This window comes from Carcharodon carcharias, chromosome 3 (genome assembly GCF_017639515.1).
Source record: "Carcharodon carcharias isolate sCarCar2 chromosome 3, sCarCar2.pri, whole genome shotgun sequence".
Classification (NCBI taxonomy): Eukaryota; Metazoa; Chordata; class Chondrichthyes; order Lamniformes; family Lamnidae; genus Carcharodon; species Carcharodon carcharias.
The window spans coordinates 27006907-27019154 of record NC_054469.1 but is presented as its reverse complement, the minus strand read 5'-3'; the positions used below and the strand labels follow the sequence as shown (position 1 = coordinate 27019154).

The 12248-nt window shown below is 42.2% G+C and overlaps 1 protein-coding gene across 7 annotated transcripts in view; it reads right to left on the bottom strand.

The window, feature by feature from the left end:
* Window positions 1–12248, bottom strand: part of galnt11 (UDP-N-acetyl-alpha-D-galactosamine:polypeptide N-acetylgalactosaminyltransferase 11 (GalNAc-T11)) — a 199747-nt gene that overhangs the window by 102798 nt on the left and 84701 nt on the right. The gene's annotated exons all lie outside the window — the stretch shown is intronic.

The following is a 12248-nucleotide window of genomic DNA, read 5'->3' as shown; positions in this document are numbered from 1 at the left end:
GCAGGTTCAATTCCCATTCTGGCCGAGGTTTTTAGAATAGCACATTTGATTGGTATAAGTGAGAAAAACATTGTATTCCAAGCTATTTTTTTAAAAGACCATTTTCAAAAATATAATAGATTCATAGAATGGTTACAGCACAGAAGGTGGCCATTCAGTCCATCATGTCCATGCTGGCTCTCTGCAAGAGCAACTCAGCTAATCGCACTCCCTGCCTTTTAGCCATAGCCCTGCAAATTATCATTCTTTAGATTCCCTTTTGAAAACCATGATTGAATCTGCCTCCACCAGATTCTCAGACAGTACATTCCAGATCCTAAACACTCATTGCACAAAAGTGTTTTTTTCTCATGTTGTCTCTGGTTCTTTTGCAAATCATCAAAAATCAGTGTAAATGGAATCTTCAAGTGAAGTAGGGGTAGATTCTGTATGATGTATTTCAGAATCCATTTCAAAGTCTTCAATCCTCAATTTTGCATAGTACTGTGATTCTATCTTAATATTTATAGTCAAAAGGCAAAACTGACAGCAATTTGGGAAGCAGAGACGTAGAGTTTGTGAGCGCACACAGGTTTTGCTAAGTGGCAAGATGAGGAGCTAGTGTATTAAAAATGAGAAAGTCAAATTCATTTTAGGCCTAGCACAAAATGAGGATAACAAGTCAGCAGCACATTATACCTTGTACAATTTCATTGAAAAGAAATTCAGGCAAAGTATCAGACAGGTACTATCGAAATGAATATCCTGAGTTTCTACAGGCCCACCCTAAGCAAGATAGTCAAATTGAAGGTATACTCCTCATTGTTTAGCCCAAGCTGTAAATGACTTCATTGCCTTCTGTGGGTCCTCTCATGACTGAAGAGATCGATGTGAGATTGACATTGATGTCCACAGAGCTGGCAGTTCATGTTGTCATTGTTGGTGCTTTTGGGGGAAGCTTCTGCATCACTTTTAGTTTTCTTCTGGGCACGTTGGATGTTGTGAGTTTGTCATAGATGGTCCCTGAAACATGCTGAGCCAAATTTCAGTACCTCCACATGGGCTGGTTGGCTGCAGTGTTTTCCCAAGAGAGCTGGTCTATAATCCAGAAGTTTATCAGACTCTTCTCTAGAGTATTTTTTTATTGTTTTGTTGTGACCACCTTGATGCCATTTGCCCTGAGACAACTTGCCATAGAAGGTCTGTTTGAGCAGTATGCCGGGACTGCATGTGCGAACTGTTTCTATTTGAGAAGGTGGGAGATGTTTACGTCATTCTCATCAAATCAGCCTTGGTGCTTGCCCTTGCTATTTCCCAGGACATCTCATTAAGTATTGAAGAACCGATCACGGAGCTGGTTCCATTCATGTTCTGTGTCATTTGGAAGATCAAAGTGCAGAGTTGTGTCAAGTTGTCAAGTAACGAGGTCTAAGGTAATAGTAGGCTTTTTGTGGAGTTTGACATCTAGCTATAACCATGCCTGGAAAGTTGAATTACGGCCAGATCTTCCTTGGTGCAGATCGGCTGTTGGTCTGTCCAGCATCCATGTTTACCCATTAGCATTTCAAGCATGCTTCTACACCTAGCTTTTTTTGATAATTCCAAGTTTGCAATCTACTTGACTCCAAAGGTATTTGAATCACACAGACAGAACCAACTATACTCACCCCCATAAACCTACTTTACAACCAGAAAAATATTATGAAAAGCAATATACTTTCATAACACTCCCATCCTTTTAGAAAAATGGACTGTTGTAATTTAAAAAGACAGCTTCATTCTCTCAACCCATCTTACACTACTTACTATACTTATATATATATATATATATATATATACCCAAACTATTACATTACCAGGTACATGCATTAACATAATAATATATACATATCCTTGATATTAACAGAGGTCATTTCAGTCCAGTGTCCAGGTTTTAAATGTCCAATTTCCTTTGAGCTTTAAACTCTCGACAACGCGCCTGCACTTAGATTTTCTCGTCCAACCACATGTATAATCTGTAAATTAAATGGTTGCAGTATTAAACTCCATCTGAACAGCCTTGCACTTCAATCTCAAAATTTGTCCAGAAGTTTTAAAGAATTGTGGTCTGTATAAACAATTGTTTCTGGTGAATTGCTTGCAACATAAACCTCGAAATGCTACAATACTAACATCAGACCCAGAGTCTCCTTTTCAATCACTGAATATCTTCACTGTTGTACATTCAACTTTCGTGAAAAATACCCTATCGGTTTCTCAGTTCCTGTTTCATCTTCTTGCAACAATACAGCACCAATGCCTACATCACTTGCGTCAACGGCCAACTTAAACTGCTTGGCATAACAAAGTACTGCCAAAACTGGTGTCGTAGTTATTACAGTTTTTAAACTGTCAAATATCTTCTGACACTCCTGCCTCCACTGAAGCTTCTTGTTCATTTTTCAATAGTTCAGTCAATGGAGCAACCACACTGCTAAAATTCGGTTAAACCCACTCATGCCCAGAAATTTCAAAACTTCTCGTTTTGTTGTAGGCACGGGGAAATCCACAATGGCTTTGACTTTCACATCTCTCGGAGCCACCTTACCATGTCCAATGGTATGGCCTAGATATGAAACTTGTGCTTTTGCAAACTCACTCTTAGCCAAGTTCACCACCAAATTAGCTTCTTGCAACCGATTAAACAGTTCTTCCAGATGTTGTAAAGCTCCCCTCACATTTGACTAAAAACTATCAAGTCGTCAATATAAACAACACAATTGCTCAGCCTTGCAATTACTTTGTTTGTGAGCCTTTGAAATGTTGTTGGTGTATTTTTCATATCAAATGGCATAACTTTAAACTGATGTAGTCCATCTGGTGTCACAAAAGCCAATATCTCCTTTGCTCTCTCTGATATAAAAGGTACTAACAATAAATTAAGATGGTAACTTTTGATGCACAAGAGTTAATCGATCAGGAGGATTTAAATTGGCGGAAGTTAGTGTGTTAGGCAGGGAGCAACTAAAGGCCATCGTTAAGCAGATAGGACTTAAGGTACCCAATAAGAGAAAGAAACAGAAATTCTTGAAAATGATGGCTGAGCATTTTGAATTCAGTCCAGGGTCAGAACAGGCAGCAGAAGCTGAATCGGAACCAGACCGGGTTACTTTAGCCAAAAGAGCTGGAAAAGCTGAAAATTGAGCTAGAGTTTAAAGCCTGAGAAAAAGAAAAGGAGCTTGAGCTTCAAGCTCAGAGAGAGAAAGGGAATAGAGAGAGGAAAAAAGAGAGGTATTTCCAGTTACATAAGTTGGAATTGGAGCTGCAAGCATTGAGAGATGGAGACCAAAGAAAGCTTGAAGCTGCTAGGGAAAACCTCACTACCTAATGATAGTCCAAATCCCTGTAACCCCGAAACAGGCCCCAAAAGCCCTAAAATTCTCCAAATTAGTTCCCAAATTCAAAGAGGGAGATGTAGAATCCTTCTTTACTGCTTTCAAAAAAATAGCAGAGCAACTACATTTACCCTACATGATCCAGGGTCAGTTAACAGGAAAAGTCCAAGAGAGGAGCCCTGACATTAACTTTCAAATACTCTCTGGCCACAGGAGAGGTGTCAGAGGACTGGAGGACAGCTAATGTGGTACCATTATTCAAGAAGGGTTTTAGGGATAAAGCAGGGAACTATAGACCAGTGAGTCTAACATCAGTGATAGGGAAACTTTTGGAAAAAATTCTGAGGAGCAGAATTAATCTCCAATTGGAGAGGCAAGGATTAATCAAGGATAGTCAGCATGACTTTGTCAGGGGGAGATCATGTCTAAGAAATTTGATTGAAATTTTCAAGGAGGTTACTAGGTGTGTAGATGTGGGTAGTGCAGTTGATGTAGTCCACAAGGACTTCAGGAAGGCTTTTGACAAGGTCTCACATGGGAGACTGGTCAATAAGATAAAAGCCCATGGGATCCAGGGCAATTTGGCAAATTGGATCCAAATTGGCTTAGTGGCAGGAGGCAGAAGGTGATGGTTGAAGGAAGTGACTGGAAGCCCATGTCCAGTGGCATACTGCAGGATTTGGTACTGGGTCCCTTGCTGTTTGTAATGTACATTAATGATCCAGATGTGAACATAGGAGGTATGATCAGTAAGTTTGCAGATGACACGAAAACTGGTGGTGTGGTAAATAGCAAACAGGAAAGCCTTAGACTGCAGGATGATATAAACGGGCTAGTCAGATGGGCAGAGCAGTGCAAAATGGAATTTAATCCTGAAAAGTGTGAGGTGATGCATTTTGGGAGGACGAACAAGGCAAGTGGACATACGATGAATGGTAGGACCCTAGGAAGTACAGAGGATCAGAGGGACCTTGGTGTGCATGTCCATAGATCCTTGAAGGCAGCAGTACAGGTAGATAAGGTGGTTAAGAAGGCATATGGGATGCTTGCCTTTATTAGTCGAGGCATTGAATACAAGAGCAGAAAGGTTATGTTGGAGCTGTATAAAGCATTTTTTAGGCCACATCTGGAGTAGTATGTGCAGTTCTGGTCCCAAACTATAAAGAAGAATGTGATGGCACTGGAGAGGGTGCAGAGGGGATTCACCAGGATGCTGCCTGGACTGGAGTGTTTCAGCTATCAAGAGAGATTAGAAAGGCAGGGGTTGTTTTAGAGAAGAAAAGGCTGAGGGGGGACCTGATTGAGGTGTACAAAATTATGAGGGGCATAGATAGGGTAGACAGGCAGAAACTTTTCCCCTTAGTCGAGGGGTCAATAGCCAGGGGGCACAGATTTAAGGTAAGGGGCAGGAGGTTTAGAGGAGATTTGAGGAGAAACTGTTTTGCCCAGAGGAGGGGGGGGGGGGCGGGGGGCGGTGGTGTGTGTGTGTGGGTGTGTGTGTGTATGTCTGGAACTCATGGCCTGAAAGGGTGGTAGAGGCAGGAACCCTCACAACATTTAAGAAGTATTTAGATGAAATGCCATATCATACAAGGCCACGGGACAAGTCCTGGAAAATGGGATTAGAATAGACAGGGGCTTGACGACTGCTGCGGGCATGATGGGCCAAAGGGCCTCCTTCCATGCTGTAAAACTCTATGATTCTATAAGATCTTCTTCATACTATCCCCTGAAGTAACTGCTGATTACTAACAGACTAAGGATGCAATCATGAGTGCCTATGAACTCATGCCAGAAGCATATTGTCCGCAAATGAGAAATTCACAAAAGAAAACCATGCACACGTATCTAGAATTTGAAAGAGCTTGATCAATGGGTGCGCACTTTTAAGATAGAGCTTGTTTACAATGGAATAAGGGAATTAGTGCTGTTAGAGGCGTTCAAAAATTGTATCCCTTACAATATGAAAATTCACCGTGAAGAACGAAACATTACCTCAGCAAGGGCAGCTGCCGTGAAGGCTGAGGATTATAAATTGACTCACAGACCTCAAAATCACAGCAGGGATGGGTCAAATGGTTCGTATTTGCAGGGCAAATATGAGGATCACAGAGGGAAAGTAAATAGATCCTAAAAAAAAAAGAGAATGGGGGGGGGAAAAAAATGGGAGAAACAATCCCCAACTTTGAAAAGAATGAATATAGAAGGCAGAGTTGCAGGACCTTGCCCTGTCTGTTTTAATTGTGGCAAACCAGGCCATATTAAAGAACACTGCTGGCGTGCAAAGAAAACAACCGTGAATCTTTCAACACAGCCCTTATCCATAGTCACTAAAATCACAACTCTTTGTGTAAATGCAAAGGAAGTCACAGAAACATCATGATTTTGTGTGTAATGGGAAATGTCCCTAGTGGTTCCAATGAACCAGGAAGGAAGATTGACATTCTCTGGGGTACTGGCTGTTTACAGGCACTCCTAGTGGAGTGAACTGAAGGCTGAGATACTTTGAATTGTTCAAAGAATGAACCAGGCAAGAATATCAACCTTTTTTTAAAGAACATAAAAAACATCTTAGTAACATTCTCGTAACAGCAAAAACGGTCTTTAACCAAAGGAGGGACGAGTTTTTGGACAGAAAGGCACCACTGCCAACTTGCTATCTCAAAGGGAGAACTGAAAAATTTTAAGCCTGGGGAATGAACAAGAAACATTTCCTGTTGAAGCGGCAGCAATTGATGTAGCTTCAGATTTTTCTGAGGATCACAGTGATGAGAAAGCAACAGGTAGAGTTCAGCAAAACTCCAAAGTTATAATTAAGTGAAAATTAGTGCAAACTGTTAGAAAACCAGGAAAAAGAGAAGGAAAATAATCCCCAGGTAAATTGTAAAATAGAAACAGGAGCCCCCAGACCTGGGCTAACCCAATATCTTATATGGAATTCGACAGTTTGGGAAAGCAGCCAATTGCATAAAGATTTTTTTGGTGGCAATGTGAGAGACAACATCAACACACAGGTCTCAACTGAACCAGCCATGAGCCACATGTGAGAGCTGGGGTTCCCTGCCATTCAGAGTTACAGAGTAAGGCACCCAGAAAATCATACATGGTCTGCTGAGAAGAAACCAGGCAATCTTCAAGTGTTGGCACCTGCAGTTTCCAGTAAGGAAAGGAGCATAGACTCTCCCACAGCACGTGCTCTACCTACTGAGTCCACCTATATAGGAAAGCTCTAAATATTCGGCTTCATAAGCCATTGCAGCTGTTAAACTGAACCTCAAGTTTCAACCCCTTCACTTCAGAACGAAGGATTCAAGCAACGGACTAGCAATAATATTTCACAGAGACCGATTTGAAATCTCATCTTTAAGTATCTTTCTTTATCTGTATTTTAATATCTATTTTAGCTAATAACTTTATCACTTTTACACACACACGCAAATTATTAGCTCACTGGCCACTTTGAGGAAACACCTTTTAGGTGGTCATGACAGAATACCTGTAATTTAACGGGCATTTTTAGGCTGTTGGTTCATGTCCACTCAGAGCCAGATACTAAGCTAAATAAGGCCAGAAGACGTAGGAGCAGAAGTAGGCCATTCGGCCCATCGGGTCTGCTTCACCATTCAATGGGATCATGGCTGATCTGAAAATCCTGACGCCACTTTCCTGCCTTTTCCCCCATAACCCTCGATTCCCTTACTGATTAAAAATCAACATTCCATTTGCCTTCCCTATTACAAGTTTTGAACTAGTATGCTAGCGTTTTGGAATTCATGCACAAGGATTCCCAAATCCCTCTGTGCTGCAGCCTTCTTCAGCCTTTCTCCATTTAAATAATATTCAGCTCCTCTATTCTTCCTGCAAAAGTACATAACTTCATATTTTCCCACACTATATTCCATCTGGCACTTATTTGCTCACTCACTTAATCTGTCTATATCCTTCTGTAGAATCCTTGTCTCATCCTCACCACTTGCCTTCCCACCTATTTTTGTATCATCAGCAAATTTGGCAATTGTACATTCACTTCCCTCATCTAAGTCATTAATATATATTGTAAATAAGTGTGGCCCCAGCACTGATCCCTGTGGCACTCACTAGTTACAGGTTGCCATCCTGAAAATGCCCCCCTTATCCCAACTCTGTCTTCTATTAATTAGCCTCTATCCATGCTAATATGCTACCCCCAATACCATGGGCTGTTATCTTATTAAGTAGCCTTATGTGCAGTACCTTATCGAATACCTTTTGGAAATCCAAATATATTACATCCACTGGTTCTCCTTTATCTATCCTGCTTGTTGCCTCCACAAAGAACTCTAATAAATTTGTCAGGCATGATTTCCCTTTCATGAAGCCATGCTGACACTGCTTGATGAGATTATGTAATTCTCAATGCTTTGCTATTACATCCTTTATAATAGACTCCAACATTTTCCCAATGACAGACATTAAGCTAATTGGCCTATAGTTACCTGCTTTTTGTCTCCCTCCCTTTTTAAATAAGGGTGTTACACTGGCAGTTTTCCAATCCTCTGGGGCTGTTCCAGAATCTAAGGAGTCTTGGAAGATTATGAACAGTGCATCCACTATCTCTGTAGCTACTTCCTTTAATATCCTAGGATGCAACCCATCAGGTCCAGGGGACCTGCGGCAGGTGGTGAGGGAACTAACAAGAGGGAGAAACATACTTGCCCTCATCCTCACCAATCTGCCTACCACAGATGCATCTGTCCACGACAGTATCGGTAGGAGTGACCATCACACAGTCATTGCGGAGATGAAACACCATCTTCACATTGAGGATACCCTCCACCGTGCTGTGTGGCACCACCACCGTGCTAAATGGGATAGATTTTGAACAGGTCTAGCAACTGAAGACTGGGCATCCATGAGGTGCTGTGGGCCATCAGCAGCAGCAGAATTGTACTCGCACACAATCTGTAACCTCATGGCCCGGCATATCCCCCACTCTACCATTACCATCAAACCAGGGGATAAACCCTGATTCAATGAAGAGTGCAGGAGGGCACACCAGAAACAGCAGCAGGCGTATCTAAAAATGAGGTGTCAACCTAGTGAAGCTATAACACAAGATTACTTGCATACCAAACAGCACAAACAGCAAGTGACAGAGAGAGCTAAGCAATCAAACAATCAAGTGATCAGGTCTAAGCTCTCCAGTCCAGCCACATCCAGTTGTGAATGGTGGTGGTCAATTGAACAACTCACTGGAAGAGGAGGCTCCACAAATATCCCCATCCTCAATAATGAAGGAGCCCAGCACAGCAGTGCAAAAGGTAAGGCTAAAGCATTCGCAATAATCTTCAGCCAGAAGTGCCAAGTGGATGATCCATCTCGGCCTCCTCCAGAAGTCCCCAGCATCACAGATGCCAACCTTCAGCCAATTCGATTCACTCCACATGATATCAAGAAATGGCTGAAGGCATTGGATACTGCAAAGGCTATGGGCCCTGACAATATTCCGGCGATAGTACTGAAGACTTGTGCTCCAGAACTTGTCATGCCTCTAGCCAAGCTGTTCCAGTACAGCTACAACACTGGCATCTACCGGCTAGGTGGAAATTTGCCCAGGTGTGTCCTGTCCACATGAAGCAGGACAGATTACCGCCCCATCAGTCTAAAGTTGATCATCAGTAAAGTAATGGAAGTGATATCAACAAAGCTATCAAGCAGCACTTGATTAGCAATAACCTGCTCACTGATGCCCAGTTTGGGTTCTGCAGGGCCACTCAGCTCCTAACCTCATTACAGACTTGGTTCAAACATGGACAAAAGAGCTGAACTCCAGAGGCGAGGTGAGAGTGACTGCCCTTGACATCAAGGCGGCCTTTGACTAGGTGTGGTAACAAGGAAGCCGAGCAAAACTGGAGTCAATGGGAATCAGGGGAAATCTGTCTGCTGGTTGGAGTCATACCTAGCATAAAGGAAGATAGTTGTGGTTATTGGAGGTAAGTCATCTCAGTTCCAGGACATCACTGCAGGAGTTCCTGATGGTAGTGTCCTCGGCCCAATCATCTTCAGCTGCTGCATTAATGACCTCCCTTCCTTCATAAGGTCAGAAGTGAGGATGTTCGCTAATGATTGCACAATGTTCAGCACTGTTCGTGATTCCTTAGATACTGAATCAGTCCATGTCCAAATGCAGCAAGATCTGGACAATATCCAGGCTTGGCCTGACAAATGGCAAGTAACAATCATGCCACACAAGTGTCAGGCAATGACCATCTCCAACAAGAGAGAATCCAACCATTGCCCTTTGTTGTTCAATGGCATTACCAACACTGAATCCCCCCACTATCAACATCCCAGGGATTATCATTGACCAGAAACTGAACTGGGCTAGCCATATAAATACTGTGGCTACAAAAGCAGGTTAGAGGCTAGGAATCATGCGACAAGTCACTCACCTCCTAACACCCCAAAGCTTATCCACCATCTTACAAGGCACAAGTCAGGAGTGTGATTGAATATTCCCCACTTGCTTGGATGACTGCAGCTCCCACAACACTCAAGAAGCTGGACACCATCCAGGACAAAGCAGTTTGCTTGACTGGAACCACATTCACAAACATTCACTCCCTCCACCACCGACACACAATAGCAGCAGTGTATACCATCTATAAGATGCACTGCAGGAATTCACCAAGGCTCCTTAGACAGCACCTTTCAACCACCACCACCTAGAAGTTCCCCTCCAAGTCATTCACCATTCTGACTTGGAAATATATCACTGTTCCTTCACTGTCGCTGGGTCAAAATCCTGGAACTCCCTTCCTAACAGCACTGTGGATGGACCTACACGACACGGACTGCAGCAGTTCAAGGCGGTGAATCACCATCACATTCTCAAGGGCAACGAGGGATGGCCCAACCAGCGAAGCCCATATCCCGAGAAGGAATAAAAAAGTTATCAGCCTTTAGTCCCAATAGTTTCCCTAGTACTTCTGCTCTAGTGAGAATTATTCTATTTATTACCTCTCCCTCTTTTGCCCCTTGATTATTTAGTATTGGAATGCTTTTAACGTCTTCTACCGTGAAGACTGAAGCAAAGTATTTATTCAACTCCTCTGCCATTTCCTGGTTCCCCATTATTATTTCCCCAGCCTCATTCTCTCAGGGGCCTATGTTCAGTTTGGTCTCTCTCTTCCTTCTTATACATTTAAAGAAGCTCTTACTGACCATTTTTATATAGCTAGTTTACCCTCAAAGTTTATTTTCTCCCTCTTTATTATTTTTTTGGTCATCTTTTGTTAGTTTTTAAAATGTTCCCAATCCTCTGGCTGACCACTAGTCTTTGCCGCATTGTATGTCTTTTCTTAAGGATACTATCCTTAACTTCCTGGGTTAATCATGGTAGGTTTATCCCCTTCCTTGAATCCTTCTTCCTCACTGGGATATATCTTTGTTGTAAGTCATGAACTATTTTCTTAAACGTCTGCCATTGTTCCTCACGTTTTTTCTGCTAAAATTCTATCGCAGTCCACTCCAGCTAAATCTGCCCTCATTCCTTTATAATTACCCCTTATTTAAATTTAGCACAGTTATTTCTGACCCAAGTTTCTCACTCTCAAACGGAATGCTAAATTCTACCATATTATGGTCACTGTTTCCTAGGGATCTGAGATTATTTATTAAACCTGCCTCATTACACATTACCAGATCCAAAATAGCCTGGTCCCTGGATGGATCCACAACATATTATTCTCGGAAACTGTCCCGAATACACTCTATGAACTCTTGCTCGTGGCTACCTCTGCCAATTTGATTTTTCCAATCTACATGAAGATTAAAGTCACCCATGATTAACGTACTGCCTTTTTACATGCCTTCATTATCTCCTGATTTATTTTCTGTCCTACAGTATAGCTGCTGTCAGGAGGGCCAATAGACTACTCCCATCAGTGTCTTCTTTCCCTTATTATTTCTTAACTCCACCCTTAGGAATTCTACATCTTCCGGTCCAAGATTCTTTCTTACTATCGTACTTATTCCAACTTGTACTAACAAAACTACCTTACCACTCTTTCCTTCTGGCTTGACCTTTCGAAAAGTCACATACCCCTGAATGTTTAGTTGCCAGCTTTGATCTTCTTGTAACCACATCTCCGTAATGGCTCTAAGATCATACCCATTATCCTCTATTTGTGCCGGTAATTCATTTACTTTGTTCTGAATACTATTTACATTTAAGAGCCATTAATATTGCCTTTTTACCAATTTTTCCCCCTTTGATCCTATTTGCTGCTGCTTTTTATGCTTGTACACTCGTGTCCCTTCCTGTCATGCTCTGGGTATGATTACCTAAATAGCTGCCCTGCAAGGCTGCCATATCCTTCTGCTTTGTAAGCCTACATATCCCCTTTCCAGAACCCTCCACCCTTCTATTTAGTTTAAATCTTTGCTGATTTATAAATCACCAGGTGGAAAACTATCTCCATGCCCCAACAACTGTTCCACAACCTTAAACATTCACTCCCTCCAACATCGATGCACCCTGGCTGTAGTAGGTTCCATCTACGTGATATACTGCAGCAACTCGCAAAGTCTCCTTCAATAGCACACTCAAATTAGCAGGCTCTGCCACCTTGGAGAATAAGGGCAGCAACATGGGAACATTCCCAAAGTGCCAGTTTCCTTCAAGCTGCACACCATGGAAATATACCACTATTCCGTCACTATCTCTGGGTCAAAAGACTGGAACTCGCAACCTAACAACACTGTGGAAGTAATTTCAGCGCACAGACTGACAGTTCAAGAAGGCAGCTCACTACCATTTTCTCAGGAGTGGTTAAGGATAGGAAATAAATGCTGGTCTTGTCAGCAACATCCATATATCAGAATACTTGGAAGTGCATGATAAAATAAGGCAAA